General features: G+C 39.9%; 1 pseudogene across 1 annotated transcript in view; it reads left to right on the top strand.

Moving 5' to 3' along the window:
• LOC147468446 (receptor-type tyrosine-protein phosphatase S-like) overlaps positions 1-12,500 on the top strand; it is a 26,000-nt pseudogene that overhangs the window by 2,377 nt on the left and 11,123 nt on the right. Inside the window, exons 2-6 of the transcript XR_015192516.1 lie at positions 1-99; positions 1,034-1,223; positions 3,865-4,087; positions 8,080-8,156; positions 10,724-10,838. The exon at positions 1-99 is cut by the window's left edge and continues 32 nt beyond it. The product of XR_015192516.1 is annotated as a receptor-type tyrosine-protein phosphatase S-like (transcript). The remainder of the gene's footprint in view (positions 100-1,033; positions 1,224-3,864; positions 4,088-8,079; positions 8,157-10,723; positions 10,839-12,500) is intronic.

Raw genomic sequence — 12,500 nt, 5'->3', positions numbered from 1 at the left:
GACTCTCCTGAAGGCCCTGAGATCGAGGTCACATGGACGATGCCTAAGCAGTACCCTCACCTGACCCTCACCTGGTTGGCACTCACCTATACTTCGCAGGTAGGTAGTTGTTGGTGTGGTTTGGGTGTTGTGATAGTGATAGTGGTGGTGGTGGTGAGGGTGATGATTATGGTGGTGATGATGATGATTATGGTGATGATTATGGTTATGGTGAAGGTGATGATTATGGTGGTGATGATGATGAAGATGATGATGGTGATGAAGAATGATGATGGTGATGGTGATAGTAATGATGATTATGATAATGATGATGACGATTGCTTGATTAGATGATTTCTTATTTGCTTACTTGTTCGTTCATCTCGTTTCTTACCTCATTTACTTTCCTGCTTATTTTCTTACCTATTTTTGCTTGCGTATCTGCCTTCTTACTCACTTACTTCTTACTCATAAAGATATTTACAAGCAATGAAACTATGAAAGTGTAGTTTCTTTGCTGTATTTTCGTGTTTATGGTTTTCGTCTGTGATGGATTTTGTAGATATGTGGTTTATATTTCTATTTTGTCCTCTCTTTCTAGTTGATATATTTGCTTTTCTTCTGGATTTAACCTTCTCTCTGGCCTTCATGATGATACACATATTTTGAGTGGACTTAATTTCCAGAATTCATTTGACTAACAAGCCATTCAACTGGATTTTCTCTCTGTCATTCCGACACGCGGGAAACCATTACAAACTAAAATTCCCATTTCCCCTAAACTGCCCCTTAATTTCGAATTACCCATTGACCCAACTTCCAATTTCCCATTAACTTCTCTCCTTCTCCCGCTAACTTGCCGATCTCCATTAACTTCCCTTTTCCTTACTAACGCCTTTCTTCCCATTAACTTCTCCCGTCAACCTGGTTACTCCATAAACTCCTTTAATTAACTTCTTCCTTCCACCCCCCAACACCCCACCCCACCCCCCGCCCACTTTTGATCATCTGACCTCTCATGACCTCCCGTGACCTTGACCTTCCCCTCGACCAGGTAACCCAGAAGGAAATCGGCAACCACCAGCTGGAGGAAGGAAGCGGAAGTTACGTCATCAAGGAAGGACTGAGATACAACCAGCAGTACAGGATTTGCCTCGTGACCTCCTCGCCGGCGTGTGACCTCGCCTCCTCCACCTGCGCCTACGTCAGAGTGCCCAGCGCCCCGTCGCCCAAGAATTATAAAGGTGGGGTTGGTTGTCTTTGGGTCTTGGGAGGAGGAGGAGGAGGAGGAGGGTGGGTGGGTGGGTGGGGGGGGGTTATGTTGGGTGGTGCAAATTTATCGTGTAAATATACATATACATGTATATTGTGTGTATGTACATAAATGTATATATATATATATATATATATATATATATATATATATATATATATATATATATATATATATATATGCACACACACACACAAACACACACACACACACACACAAACATACACACACACACATATATATATATACATGCATACATACATACGTATATATATACATACATACATATATATATATATATATATATATATATATATATATATATATATATATCAAGATCAGGCAGTTTACCCAAGTGGTATTTTCAAAACAGTATATCTACAGTAGTATACCCACAACAGTATATCCACTAGTATATCCCAATGTCTATCTTTCCGCCCATCCTGCCATCCCCCCCCCCCCCCCGCGCCTCGTTTAGCGGCGCGGCAGCAAATAAAACAAATCTGGCTGCAGCGGTAACAGTCAGCCGAGTGTCAAAAACATTCGTTAGTTCAAAAATCATTTGGAAAATAGTTTCGGCTGAAAAGGACATTTTATGGAGTTCAGAACCGGACACTGTAATCGTAGCTGGTATGTCTGTGTATATGTGTATCTACTATTATATACACTTACACACATACATACACACGCACACACTCACACTCACACACACACACACACACACACGCACACACACACAAACACACACTCACACACACACACACATACACACACTCACACACACACACACGAACACACACACACACATGCATGCAGTTTTATCACACATTTTTATTCTGCATTCTCTCTGCTTGACGCTTAATATTTGAAAAATGTCAGTTGACTGGATTCTCACTTTAAGTTCAAATCAAACTTTTCATTCATTTCTCCAACATTCATGGGCCATGGGCGCATTTTTATGACAAAATCTGAACTTTCACAGGATACAAAAGGAACAAAAATGGATTCAGTTCTAGTCTGATGGTTTTCATAATGTGTATTTATGGGATCATATGTTGGTTAATTAAATTGAGCTGCTTGATGGTTCCTGAGTCATATTATCATTAAGGAAATTAATTCATATTATGGAATGATCAAGTTTAATAGAGACTTTGATATGATTTATTCCTAACAATAAAATAACCGAACAATCTACGTAAACATCTTTTGCTAGTTTATTCTAAATCATTTGATTATTTTTTTTATGAATTAACACTCATAGATCCTATTATCATTACCATTGATGTTATGATGAGTAATGGGCTAATGGGAACTACGCGTTTTGGCAACTAAAATCTCACCATTTACTAGTCTATATATTTCTGCATTAAGATAATGTAATTTTTATATAACAACTTATTACCTATGGACCGTATTAACGTCAGGCATAACTTAACAAGCAGGACTCAGTAACCGTTACAGCCAACACTACAGAAATACCTGTTACTCGAAGATTATAGAAGTCTGTTAGCACGTTTTCAATCGCAAATCTCTCCTGTGCGACACGGTTTTAGTAATTTTCCATGTTAAGGAAAAAGGAAGTCGGCAATGCACCGATACGAACACTCAATATAAACACGTACATTTTAACCTTTATCCATCCTTGACATAAGGTCTATTTCAGTGAGTCAGATTCGCTCCATGTGACTTGGGTCAACAAAAATGAATTGAAATTTTTTCTCCAAAACTTCTCTACATATTTTTCTAGATTGTAAATATAGCTGACATAATTATGTTATTCCATATTGAATGGAAGTAGAAATGGTTATTGTTCTGATTATTAGTGTTGTTATTTTTACTGTTTATACTATCATATCAATATCATTCCTGTTATCCCTTTTATTTTCACTATCAGTGTCGTTTTTATTATTGCCACTCTTAGTTCTACTCGTATTGTTATCATAATCATATTTTTTGTCACTATCACACTTTTATTGTTATCACCCTTACCATTATTATTTTTATTGTTATCATCCGTACCATTATTATTTTTATTGTTATCATCCGTACCATTATTATCTTATTATTATCATCCGTACCATTAATAATATTAGCTCCATCATCACCACCCAACATCATCATTTTTCACCACCATCTAACTACCTATTCTAATCCTGCCATCACCACCAGAAGCTAACATCTCTAACCAACATCTCATTCCCTCTTTCATCATCATTACTTCACAACCCCCCCCTTTAATCGACCCCCTCTCCCCCTTTAACCTCCCCCATTAATCGACCCCCTCCCCCACAACCCCCTTTAATCGACCCCCTCCCCCACAACCCCCTTTAATCGACCCCCTCCCCCACAACCCCCTTTAATCGACCCCCTCCCCCACAATCCCCTTTAACCTCCCCCATTAATCGACCCCCTCCCCCACAACCCCCTTTAATCGACCCCCTCCCCAACCCCTTTAATCGACCCCCTCCCCCACAACCCCCTTTAACCTCCCCCATTAATCGACCCCTTCCCCCACAACCCCCTTTAACCTCCCCCTTTAATCGACCCCCTTTCCCCCCTTTCCCCCTTTAACCACCCCCTATTAATCGACCCCTTCCCCCCATCCCCCCCAGGCGTGCCCCTCTACCTGATCCTGGGTCCCGTGCACAGCAAGAACCTCACAGCTGTGTGGGCGGAGCTTCCACGCAACCACCCTGACCCCTCGTTGGACGCCAAGGTCAGCAAGGGATTCAAGGTCACATGGAGGAGGGTGGAGGGCCTGGTGGGTCATCCAGGTCACGCTTCGAACCTCGTGACCTCCAGACACCTCATTCGGGGTCTCATTCCCGGCACGAGGTGAGGTGGTGGGTGGTGAGGCGTGAGGTTTGTGGAATGGTGTGTGAGGTATGAGGTGAGTGAGGGAGTGTGATGAGGGTATGAGGGGGTATGAGGGAGTGTGATGAGGGTATGAGGGATTATGATGAGGGTATGAGAGATTATGATGAGGGTATGAGGGTGTGTGATGAGGGTATGAGGGGGTATGAGGGAGTGTGAGGGAGTGTGATGACGGTATGAGGGGGTATGAGGGAGTGTGAGGGAGTGTGATGAGGGTATGAGGGATTATGATGAGGGTATGAGAGATTATGATGAGGGTATGAGGGAGTGTGATGAGGGTATGAGGGGTTATGAGGGAGTGTGACGGAGTGTGATGAGGGTATGAGGGAGTGTGATGGCGATATGAGGGGGTATGAGGGAGTGTGGGGAGACGTGGCGAAGTGATTGGCATGAGGAAATGTATGTGAAGGACCGTAAGGTGTGAGTATGAGGAGGCTTGAGGAATGAGATTTGAAGGGAGTTGTGGAAAGGTATGAGGCTGTGAGGGGAGAAGTGAGTATATATATGAGGAGATTTGGGGAGTTGTGAGGGGGTGTGAGGAGGTCTGGTGAGGGGAAGACACAGGTGTGAGAAGATATTAGTAGTGGTTATGAAACTTGTGGATTATTAATTTCAGTGGTTCCAAATTCTGTACGTTTTATTCCAACAGGTCTTGATGTCAAACATGTCAATCTCACGATTTACTTACCATGCAGTTAAATCTAGGAATTCCTAATCTTATGTCTTTTTTTAATGTACATGTGCGTTGTATGATTGATTGCAATAGTTGCAAAATCTATTTTTGATCAAACTTGAACCGTTTCTCTCTCCAATACTATTCGGTTTCTGTGCAAGATATTTAAGTGTTTTGCAAATGTTGAGTCTTAAGTCCCGGGTTTTCGTCTGTTCTGAATAGGTTAGCTGATTAGGCCGGTTTTCTGAGGAGTAGACTTCGAATAAAAAAAAAAAAAAAAAATAAAAAGAAAGAAAGAAAGAAAGAAAGAAGAAGAAAAAAAAAAAAACAGTTAAGGGACTACTGCATTTCATACACTTCAGATTAAAAGCTATCAATGCTGTTGCGTCGTTATCCAGGATTATAGTTATGTTTTCCAAATTCCGAAAGCGAATATAAAAAACTGTTGACACAAAAGCTGACCCCAGAAATAAATAATCATACAGTACTTAAAAATACAAAACATATAGACACAAATACCCACAGATAAAGAAAGACAAGACATACCCAGACCTACGTAGATACACGAAATTGAATAATACATCAATACATACTTTTTTTTTTATAATTAGACCGGAAAATCGCCACACTATAGAAATCATCTTGTGAAATAGATAAATGTATAAATAAAAAAGAAACGAAAAAAAGAGAGGCGCGATTTTAACTTCACTCAAAGAGACTTATTAATCCCGTCGTATTTCAAGAAAACACGGATACCGTAGCTTATCTTGAGAATGGTTATGGTTTCACTGTAATTATGAAAAAAAAAAGAAATAAAAAATCTCTGAAAGGTAGTGACGTGTAGAACAATGAAACGTAACAAAGACACCATGAGCAAAAAAAGCACATGGAATTTCCAACGTAAATAGACTATAACTAAGAGTCCATTTTCACTTTTCTAAACATTGCTTCCCGAAAAGGAGCCTAACCTTACTCGAAAAGTTTTGGATTTCGTGATTTCGTGTTCGTGTTGCAGGATAGGTGGGGGTGTGGGGGGGGGGGATTGGGAGATCTGACCTGCATTTTGCTTTATGCTTTATGCCCCCCCCTAGAAAAAAAAATATTTTTAAAAACATGAATGAAAACCAGATAAAATAGTGTTTAGTCCCCAGCGAACCAAAAAAAAAAAAAAAAAAAAAAAAAAAAAAACGCAATACACTTAGAAAACCACTCAATATCTATCCAACAAAATTAGTATTTCAAGAACTTAAGGAAGGAAGAAAGAGAAGAGGGGAGGGGAGGGCGAAGGAAAGGGGAAAGAAGGGGTAACAAGCCTACAACCTACACCTACCCCCTTCCCCTCCCCCCCCACAGTAATTCCCCCCCCCCCTAGCTGCTCTGCTTCAATCCAAGGAAAGCAGATTGCAGATTGCAAAGCCGTTGAAACCAAGAGACTTCCAGGACTCCAGGAATGAGTGTTAGGGGGGGTTGGGGGTGGGGGTGGGGGGGTGGGGAAGGAGTGTACAGGCTTTTGTGTGAAGGATTTATTGACGGAGGCTGCGAGGGAACAGGGAATCCGTTCCTGGAAGTGTTTAGGATGACTTCGCTGGCGTGTTTGTTTTGATTGTTTTTTGTTTTGGTTTTGTTTGTTTGTTTGTTTGCGTAGGGTAACCGGAAGGAATATGGTATGTTGTGATTGGTAATATTGTGGAGGATACTATGGTTGAAAAGAGGGGTATTAATGGTGATGATGGTAATGATAATAATGAAAATAACTTTCCTAGTATTAATGATAATGAAAATACTGCTATCCCTTTTAGTGCCTGTCATATTGGTAATGATAATAATAGTTGGGAAAGCGATAATATCAATTGTATTGATAATAAAATCATGATAATACTGATTATGATAATCAAAATAATAATGACGATATTAATTATATCATCAACAAGGTACGTCTATATTCACGTTTTTCATTTTCTTAAGACCCAACAGACCAAAGTCTAGCAACTCATCACCCGAATAACCATAGGCAGTATGGTGCTTACAGTGGCTATGCTTTAGAAGTCCCGAAACGATTAATTATCAGCCATTCCCATTTCACCCAAACCCATGACCTCGAATCACCTCCATGACCTGTAGTGCACCATATGACCTTACTTCCTTGGGCCATCTGTCAAAGCTACTGATCTTAAATAAACATTCAGATGACCTGATTAGCTTCAAGAGATATAGAAGAGGCGGTATATCTAAAAAAAAAAAAAAAAAAAAAAAAAAAAAAAAAACATGTGCAATGAAACATACACAATAGAAAAACAAAAAACAAAAACAAAGCGTATCTGTCTCATAGTATGAACAGCTGTTTTTTTCCTATATGATGGCCAGTGCATACCAGAAGCTTCTAGGATATCATCTTTTGTTATCTCTGTCTTATCTTTTTTCTGAAGATCCGTCGGAGTATCTCCTTAATTCCTGAGGTTTTTGTTTACATATTGTTCATACATCATGATTTTTTTTTAATGAGACGCGGGAGTCATATTCTTAGCAAGCCTGTCAGTGATTTTTGCATTAGTCGGTTGCCTGTTCTTCAATCTTATTCTTGATATTAATTCCCAGGCTTTGAATACTGATGGTCTGGTTCCTTCTTGTGTCCTCGCCGCCTATTACTATTATCATTATTATTATGGATATTTTCCTTTATGTTCCAGGAGCTTTGTTGATAATGTCATGAGTTGGAGAGAGAGAAAGCGAGCGAGAGTGAGTAAGTAAGTGAGTGAGTGAGTGAGTGAGTGGGTGAGAGAGAGAGAGAGAGAGAGAGAGAGAGAGAGAGAGAGAGAGAGAGAGAGAGAGAGAGAGAGAGAGAGAGAGAGAGAGAGAGAGAGAGAGAGAGAAGGGAGAGAGAGAAGGGAATGGATTGAGTGAATCAATGTGTGTGTGCGAGAGAGAGAGAGAGAGAGAGAGAGAGAGAGAGAGAGAGAGAGAGAGAGAGAGAGAGAGAGAGAGAGAGAGAGAGAGAGAGAGAGAGAGAGAGAGAGAAAGAAGGGAATGGATTGAGTGAATCAGTGTGTGTGTGTGCGAGAGAGAGAGAGAGAGAGAAGGGAATGGATTGAGTGAATCAATGTGTGTGTGTGTACAAGAGAGAGAGAGAGAGAGAGAGAGAAAGAGAAAGAGAAAGCAAGAGAGAGAGAGCGAAATAGTAAGAGAAAGAGAGAGAGAGACAGAAAAACAAAACACATCCTTATCTAATTTCCTATTCATTTCATAGAGATTTTTTAAATTTACATTGAACTTTTCCTTCCAGATATGAAGTCTGTGTCGGCGAAACACTTACTCCAGACATCTATATGACCTGTGACGTCATAGCTACGGAAGAAGACGGTGAGTGAAGTCCCGGATGTTAGGTTAACCTTGAGAGATGAGATATATATATATTTTAATTCCCGGATGTAAGGGTGGCACTTGAGAGAAAATCATATTTTTTTTCTTCTCTTACTACGTCCTCATCATTTTGATATATATATATTTTTTTATCTTTCTTCGTATTTATCATCTTATCCTTTCCATTCTTTATCTATTTCTTCGTCTTTATTATCATCACCGTCATCTTCCCCGTCCTCATTATCATCTATTCTTCGCGCCAATCTCTTTTCCTCTTCTCTCACTCTCTCTCTCATTTCTATATTCTATTCCGTCCCTGTCACTTCTTTCTTCTACTATGTATTCGTTATCGTCCATTATCCCTTTCTTTTCCTTATTCATCATTATCACCACCGCCATCATCACTTTTTTATTTCTGTCTATCATCGTTTTCTTCTTCGTCGTTTTCATCATCTCCATCATCATCATTTTTTTTTCCTTATTCACCATCACCACCACCATCATCATCACCTTTCCAGTTTCCTCTATCATCATTATCTTTTTCGTTGTCATCATCATCATCATCATCATCATCATCATCATCTTTATCCTCTTATTCTTTCCTCTTATTCCAAAATCACTCATCGCTGGACTTATCATGTGCATATGTTGGATTTGTAAGTGTGTATTTGTGCAGAAAATCAGGAAAAATGATTTGTACGAAAACAAGGCATAACTTTTCATTTGGAAATGCTAATAGATTGTACGAATATATTAGATAAGTGATCTATTTTTCATGAAAAATAAGTTGAGAATAGTGTGAAGCAATAAATATTGACAGACAAATGAAGAACGATTCGGATTTAGGAAGTTGATATTCATAATAAAGTTTAATCAATAATCTTATTTCATTTAATGTCATAAAGGTTTTCCATTCAATCGGACATAAAAAATACAGAAAAAAAAATTTAACATATTTTTTCCATGTTATTTAAATCAATTTTTTTTAGTTCATATTTTCAAATATAAACTCGTGGATTCAAATTCGCTCAGTGAACAAAAGGAAGAAATAAATAAATAAAGAAAAAAAGACGAAAGTATTATTTTCTAGTGTATTTGGAAGCGAAAGTGTTAATAAGGCAAAATTTTTTACTAATAATGTCTCTTGAATAATTTTGAGGTTTTGATATCGATAATGCATAAATTTTACTAATAATGACTCTTGAATAATTTTGAATATTTTGATATCGATAAGATAGTTCAAAATTTAATGATGATGGATATAATTTTGATGCTTTTTCAGTTAGTGTATCCGCGTCATAAGTGACAAAGTGAAGGAGTCAATGTGTTATATGTTTTTAATTTCTTGTTCTTTCTCTTCTTCTGTTTTATCTCTCTCATGGTTTCCACTTGTATGGTCATATTTCTTCTTAATTAGTGTAGACACGTATTAGCTGGTCCTCTACTTACAATATATATATATCTCCGATGCATAAACGCTCTTGGTTAAAAAATTACGAAGTTATAAAGATAGAGTAAGGGACGAGTCACAATTTTCAACATTTTCACAACCGTGAAAATCGTACGCGGCGGGTGGGGGGGGGAGGGGGGAGGGGGGATCCCAGGACGTGTATACTGTACGCATTTCAAAAAATTGAAAAATTATCGTTTTTGATATACGCTCTTTATCATCCACACGTTCTTTACAATCACTCCCTTTCCTAATTTTTACGCACGTGAACATTTTTCATACACTTATTGAAGGGGGGGGGGGAGGGGAGGGGAAGAGGCTTTCGAAAATAGTATGTTTTGCAAACTTGTGAAAATGTTAAAAAAAAAAAAAAAAAAATTGTAAACCGCCCCAAATTTGTAAGATCAGATACTTATATATATTTTTTCGTAGCTTCCTTAGGAAAGACGAAGGGAAAAAAAATGTAAATGAATCATATTTTTCATCATACAACACAGCTTGCAAAAGTATAATGACATTTACTTCCTTTTTACTATATTAATCATGCATTTATATATAAATTAATATTTCTATTATTGTCGATGATTGCTAAAAGTCATGAATATTACTCTCATCCATTACTCTGAATTCGTAAAATTATTATCTCATTCTCATCATTCGTCACTATCATTAAATAATCATTTGTATGATTCTATGATGGTTGCTGATGATTTTCGGTTTGTTTATGGTGTGACGTGTGACAGTGACAGAATTTCATAACTTTTATTGCATGATATCTTTTTAATGACTTTGGTTTTATGGATGTCCGCTCGTCTGGTTGTTTTTGACATTGTATTAACACACATGCACACACAAACACAAACATGGACACGGGCACAAATGCAGACACACAGACACACACATACAGACACACAGACACACACACACACACACACACACACACACACACACACACACACAAACACACACGAGCACACACACCCAAAAAATCACACAAACACAAAAATTCAAACAAACACACACAAACACACAAATCCCATACCACATTAACTAACCCTTGTTCTTCTCCTCCCCCCCCCTACCCTTCCTCCCTGACCCTACCCCCCTACCCCCACAGTGCCCGGCCCTCCCATCGCCGAGGCGGGTTCCTGCAGCAGCCAAGCGCGAGGCACTCACTGGCGCTGTGACGTCACGTGGGCGGCGCCGGAGAAGACTCACGGCAAGATCAGAGGGTGAGGAAAAGGGAGAGGGAGAGGATGAGAGAGAGAGGATGGGAGGGAGAGGATGGGAGGGAGAGGAAGAGGGGGAGAGGATGGGAGGGAGAGGATGAGAGGGAGAGGAAAAGGGAGAGGAAGAGAGGGAGTGGAAGAGAGAGAGAGGGAGAGTCGGAGAGAGGATGAAAGGGAGAGGAAGAGAGGGAGAGGATGAGAGGGAGAGGGAGAGGATGAAAGGGAGAGGAAGAGAGGGAGAGGATGAGAGGGAGAGGGAGAGGAAGAGAGGGAGAGGAAGAGAGGGAGAGGAAGAGAGGGAGAGGGAGAGGAAGAGAGGGAGTGGAAGAGAAAGAGAGGATGAGAGGGAGAGGAAGAGAGGGAGTGGAAGAGAGAGAGAGGGAGAGTCGGAGAGAGGATGAAAGGGAGAGGAAGAGAGGGAGAGGAAGAGAGGGAGAGGATGAGAGGGAGAGGAAGAGAGGGAGAGGATGAGAGGGAGAGGATGAGAAGGAGAGGAAGAGAGGGAGAGTGGATGGGGAGAAAGAGAGAGAGAGAGGGAGAGTCGGAGAGAGGGAAAGAGGGAGAGGATGAGAGGGAGAGGAAGGGTGGAGAGGGAGAGGAAGAGTAGAAAGGGAGAGGAAGAGTGGATAGGGAGAAAGAGAGAGAGAGGGAAAGAGGGAGAGAGGAAGAGAAGGAGAAAGAGAGAGGGAAAATTAAAGGGAAAAGGAAGGGGAAAGGGAAAGGGAAAGAGATAAAAATAGAGATAGAGATAGAGAGAAAGGAAGAAAGAGAGAAAGAGAGAAAGAGAGAAAGAAAGAAAGAGATAGAAAAACGAAAGTAAAAAGGAAAGTGAGATCGAGTAAGAGAAAGGAAGAAAAAAAAGAGAACGATAGATAGATAGATAGATAGATAGATAGATAGATAGATAGAGAGAGAGAGAGAGAGAGAAAGACCGAGAGAGAGCGAGTGAGAGCGAGAGAGAGAGGAAAGACCGAGAGAGAGAGAGAGAGAGATACAGTATACGATACATCAAAAGGTAATTTTAATGATATAATGGACGCCTGAATATAAGCAATTCCTGATACGCCATATTAATTGAGTTGATGGCACCATATAGGACAAAAAACACATGTCATTTTGGGCGATTATAGTATGAAAGCTATACTGAGGCTCCTATTTGACAGTTCAGCTTTTCATGTTAGTTAAAAGGCTTTTGAACTGTATTTTATTGCTAAATTTCTTAGTGAAAATATGGACGAACGGCTGATGTTTGTTATGATTCATATTTGATTTCTTCTTGTAACTAAGGGGACGTGTACTGAATATACACACACAAAAGAAACACACACCCAAAACAAATACAAGCAAACAAACACGAACACGAACAAGAACACTAACACGAACACGAACACGAACACGAACACGAACACTAACACAAACACTAACACTAACACTAACACGAACACGAACACGAACACTAACACTAACACGAACACAAATACAAACACAAACACAAACACAAACACAAACACCCACACCCACACCCACACCCACACCCACACCCACACCCACACCCACACCCAAACACCCACACCCACACCCACACCCACACCCAAACACCCACCCAGACACCCATACCCACACCCACAATTGTATAACTAGAAACAAAGAAATGAAAATATTTGG

Source organism: Penaeus japonicus, unplaced genomic scaffold (genome assembly GCF_977035675.1).
Source record: "Penaeus japonicus unplaced genomic scaffold, GWHDUDI00000001_assembly GWHDUDI00000029, whole genome shotgun sequence".
NCBI classification, from domain to species: Eukaryota; Metazoa; Arthropoda; class Malacostraca; order Decapoda; family Penaeidae; genus Penaeus; species Penaeus japonicus.
Note: the sequence above shows the minus strand (reverse complement) of the source record. Positions and strands in the feature narration are given on the sequence as shown.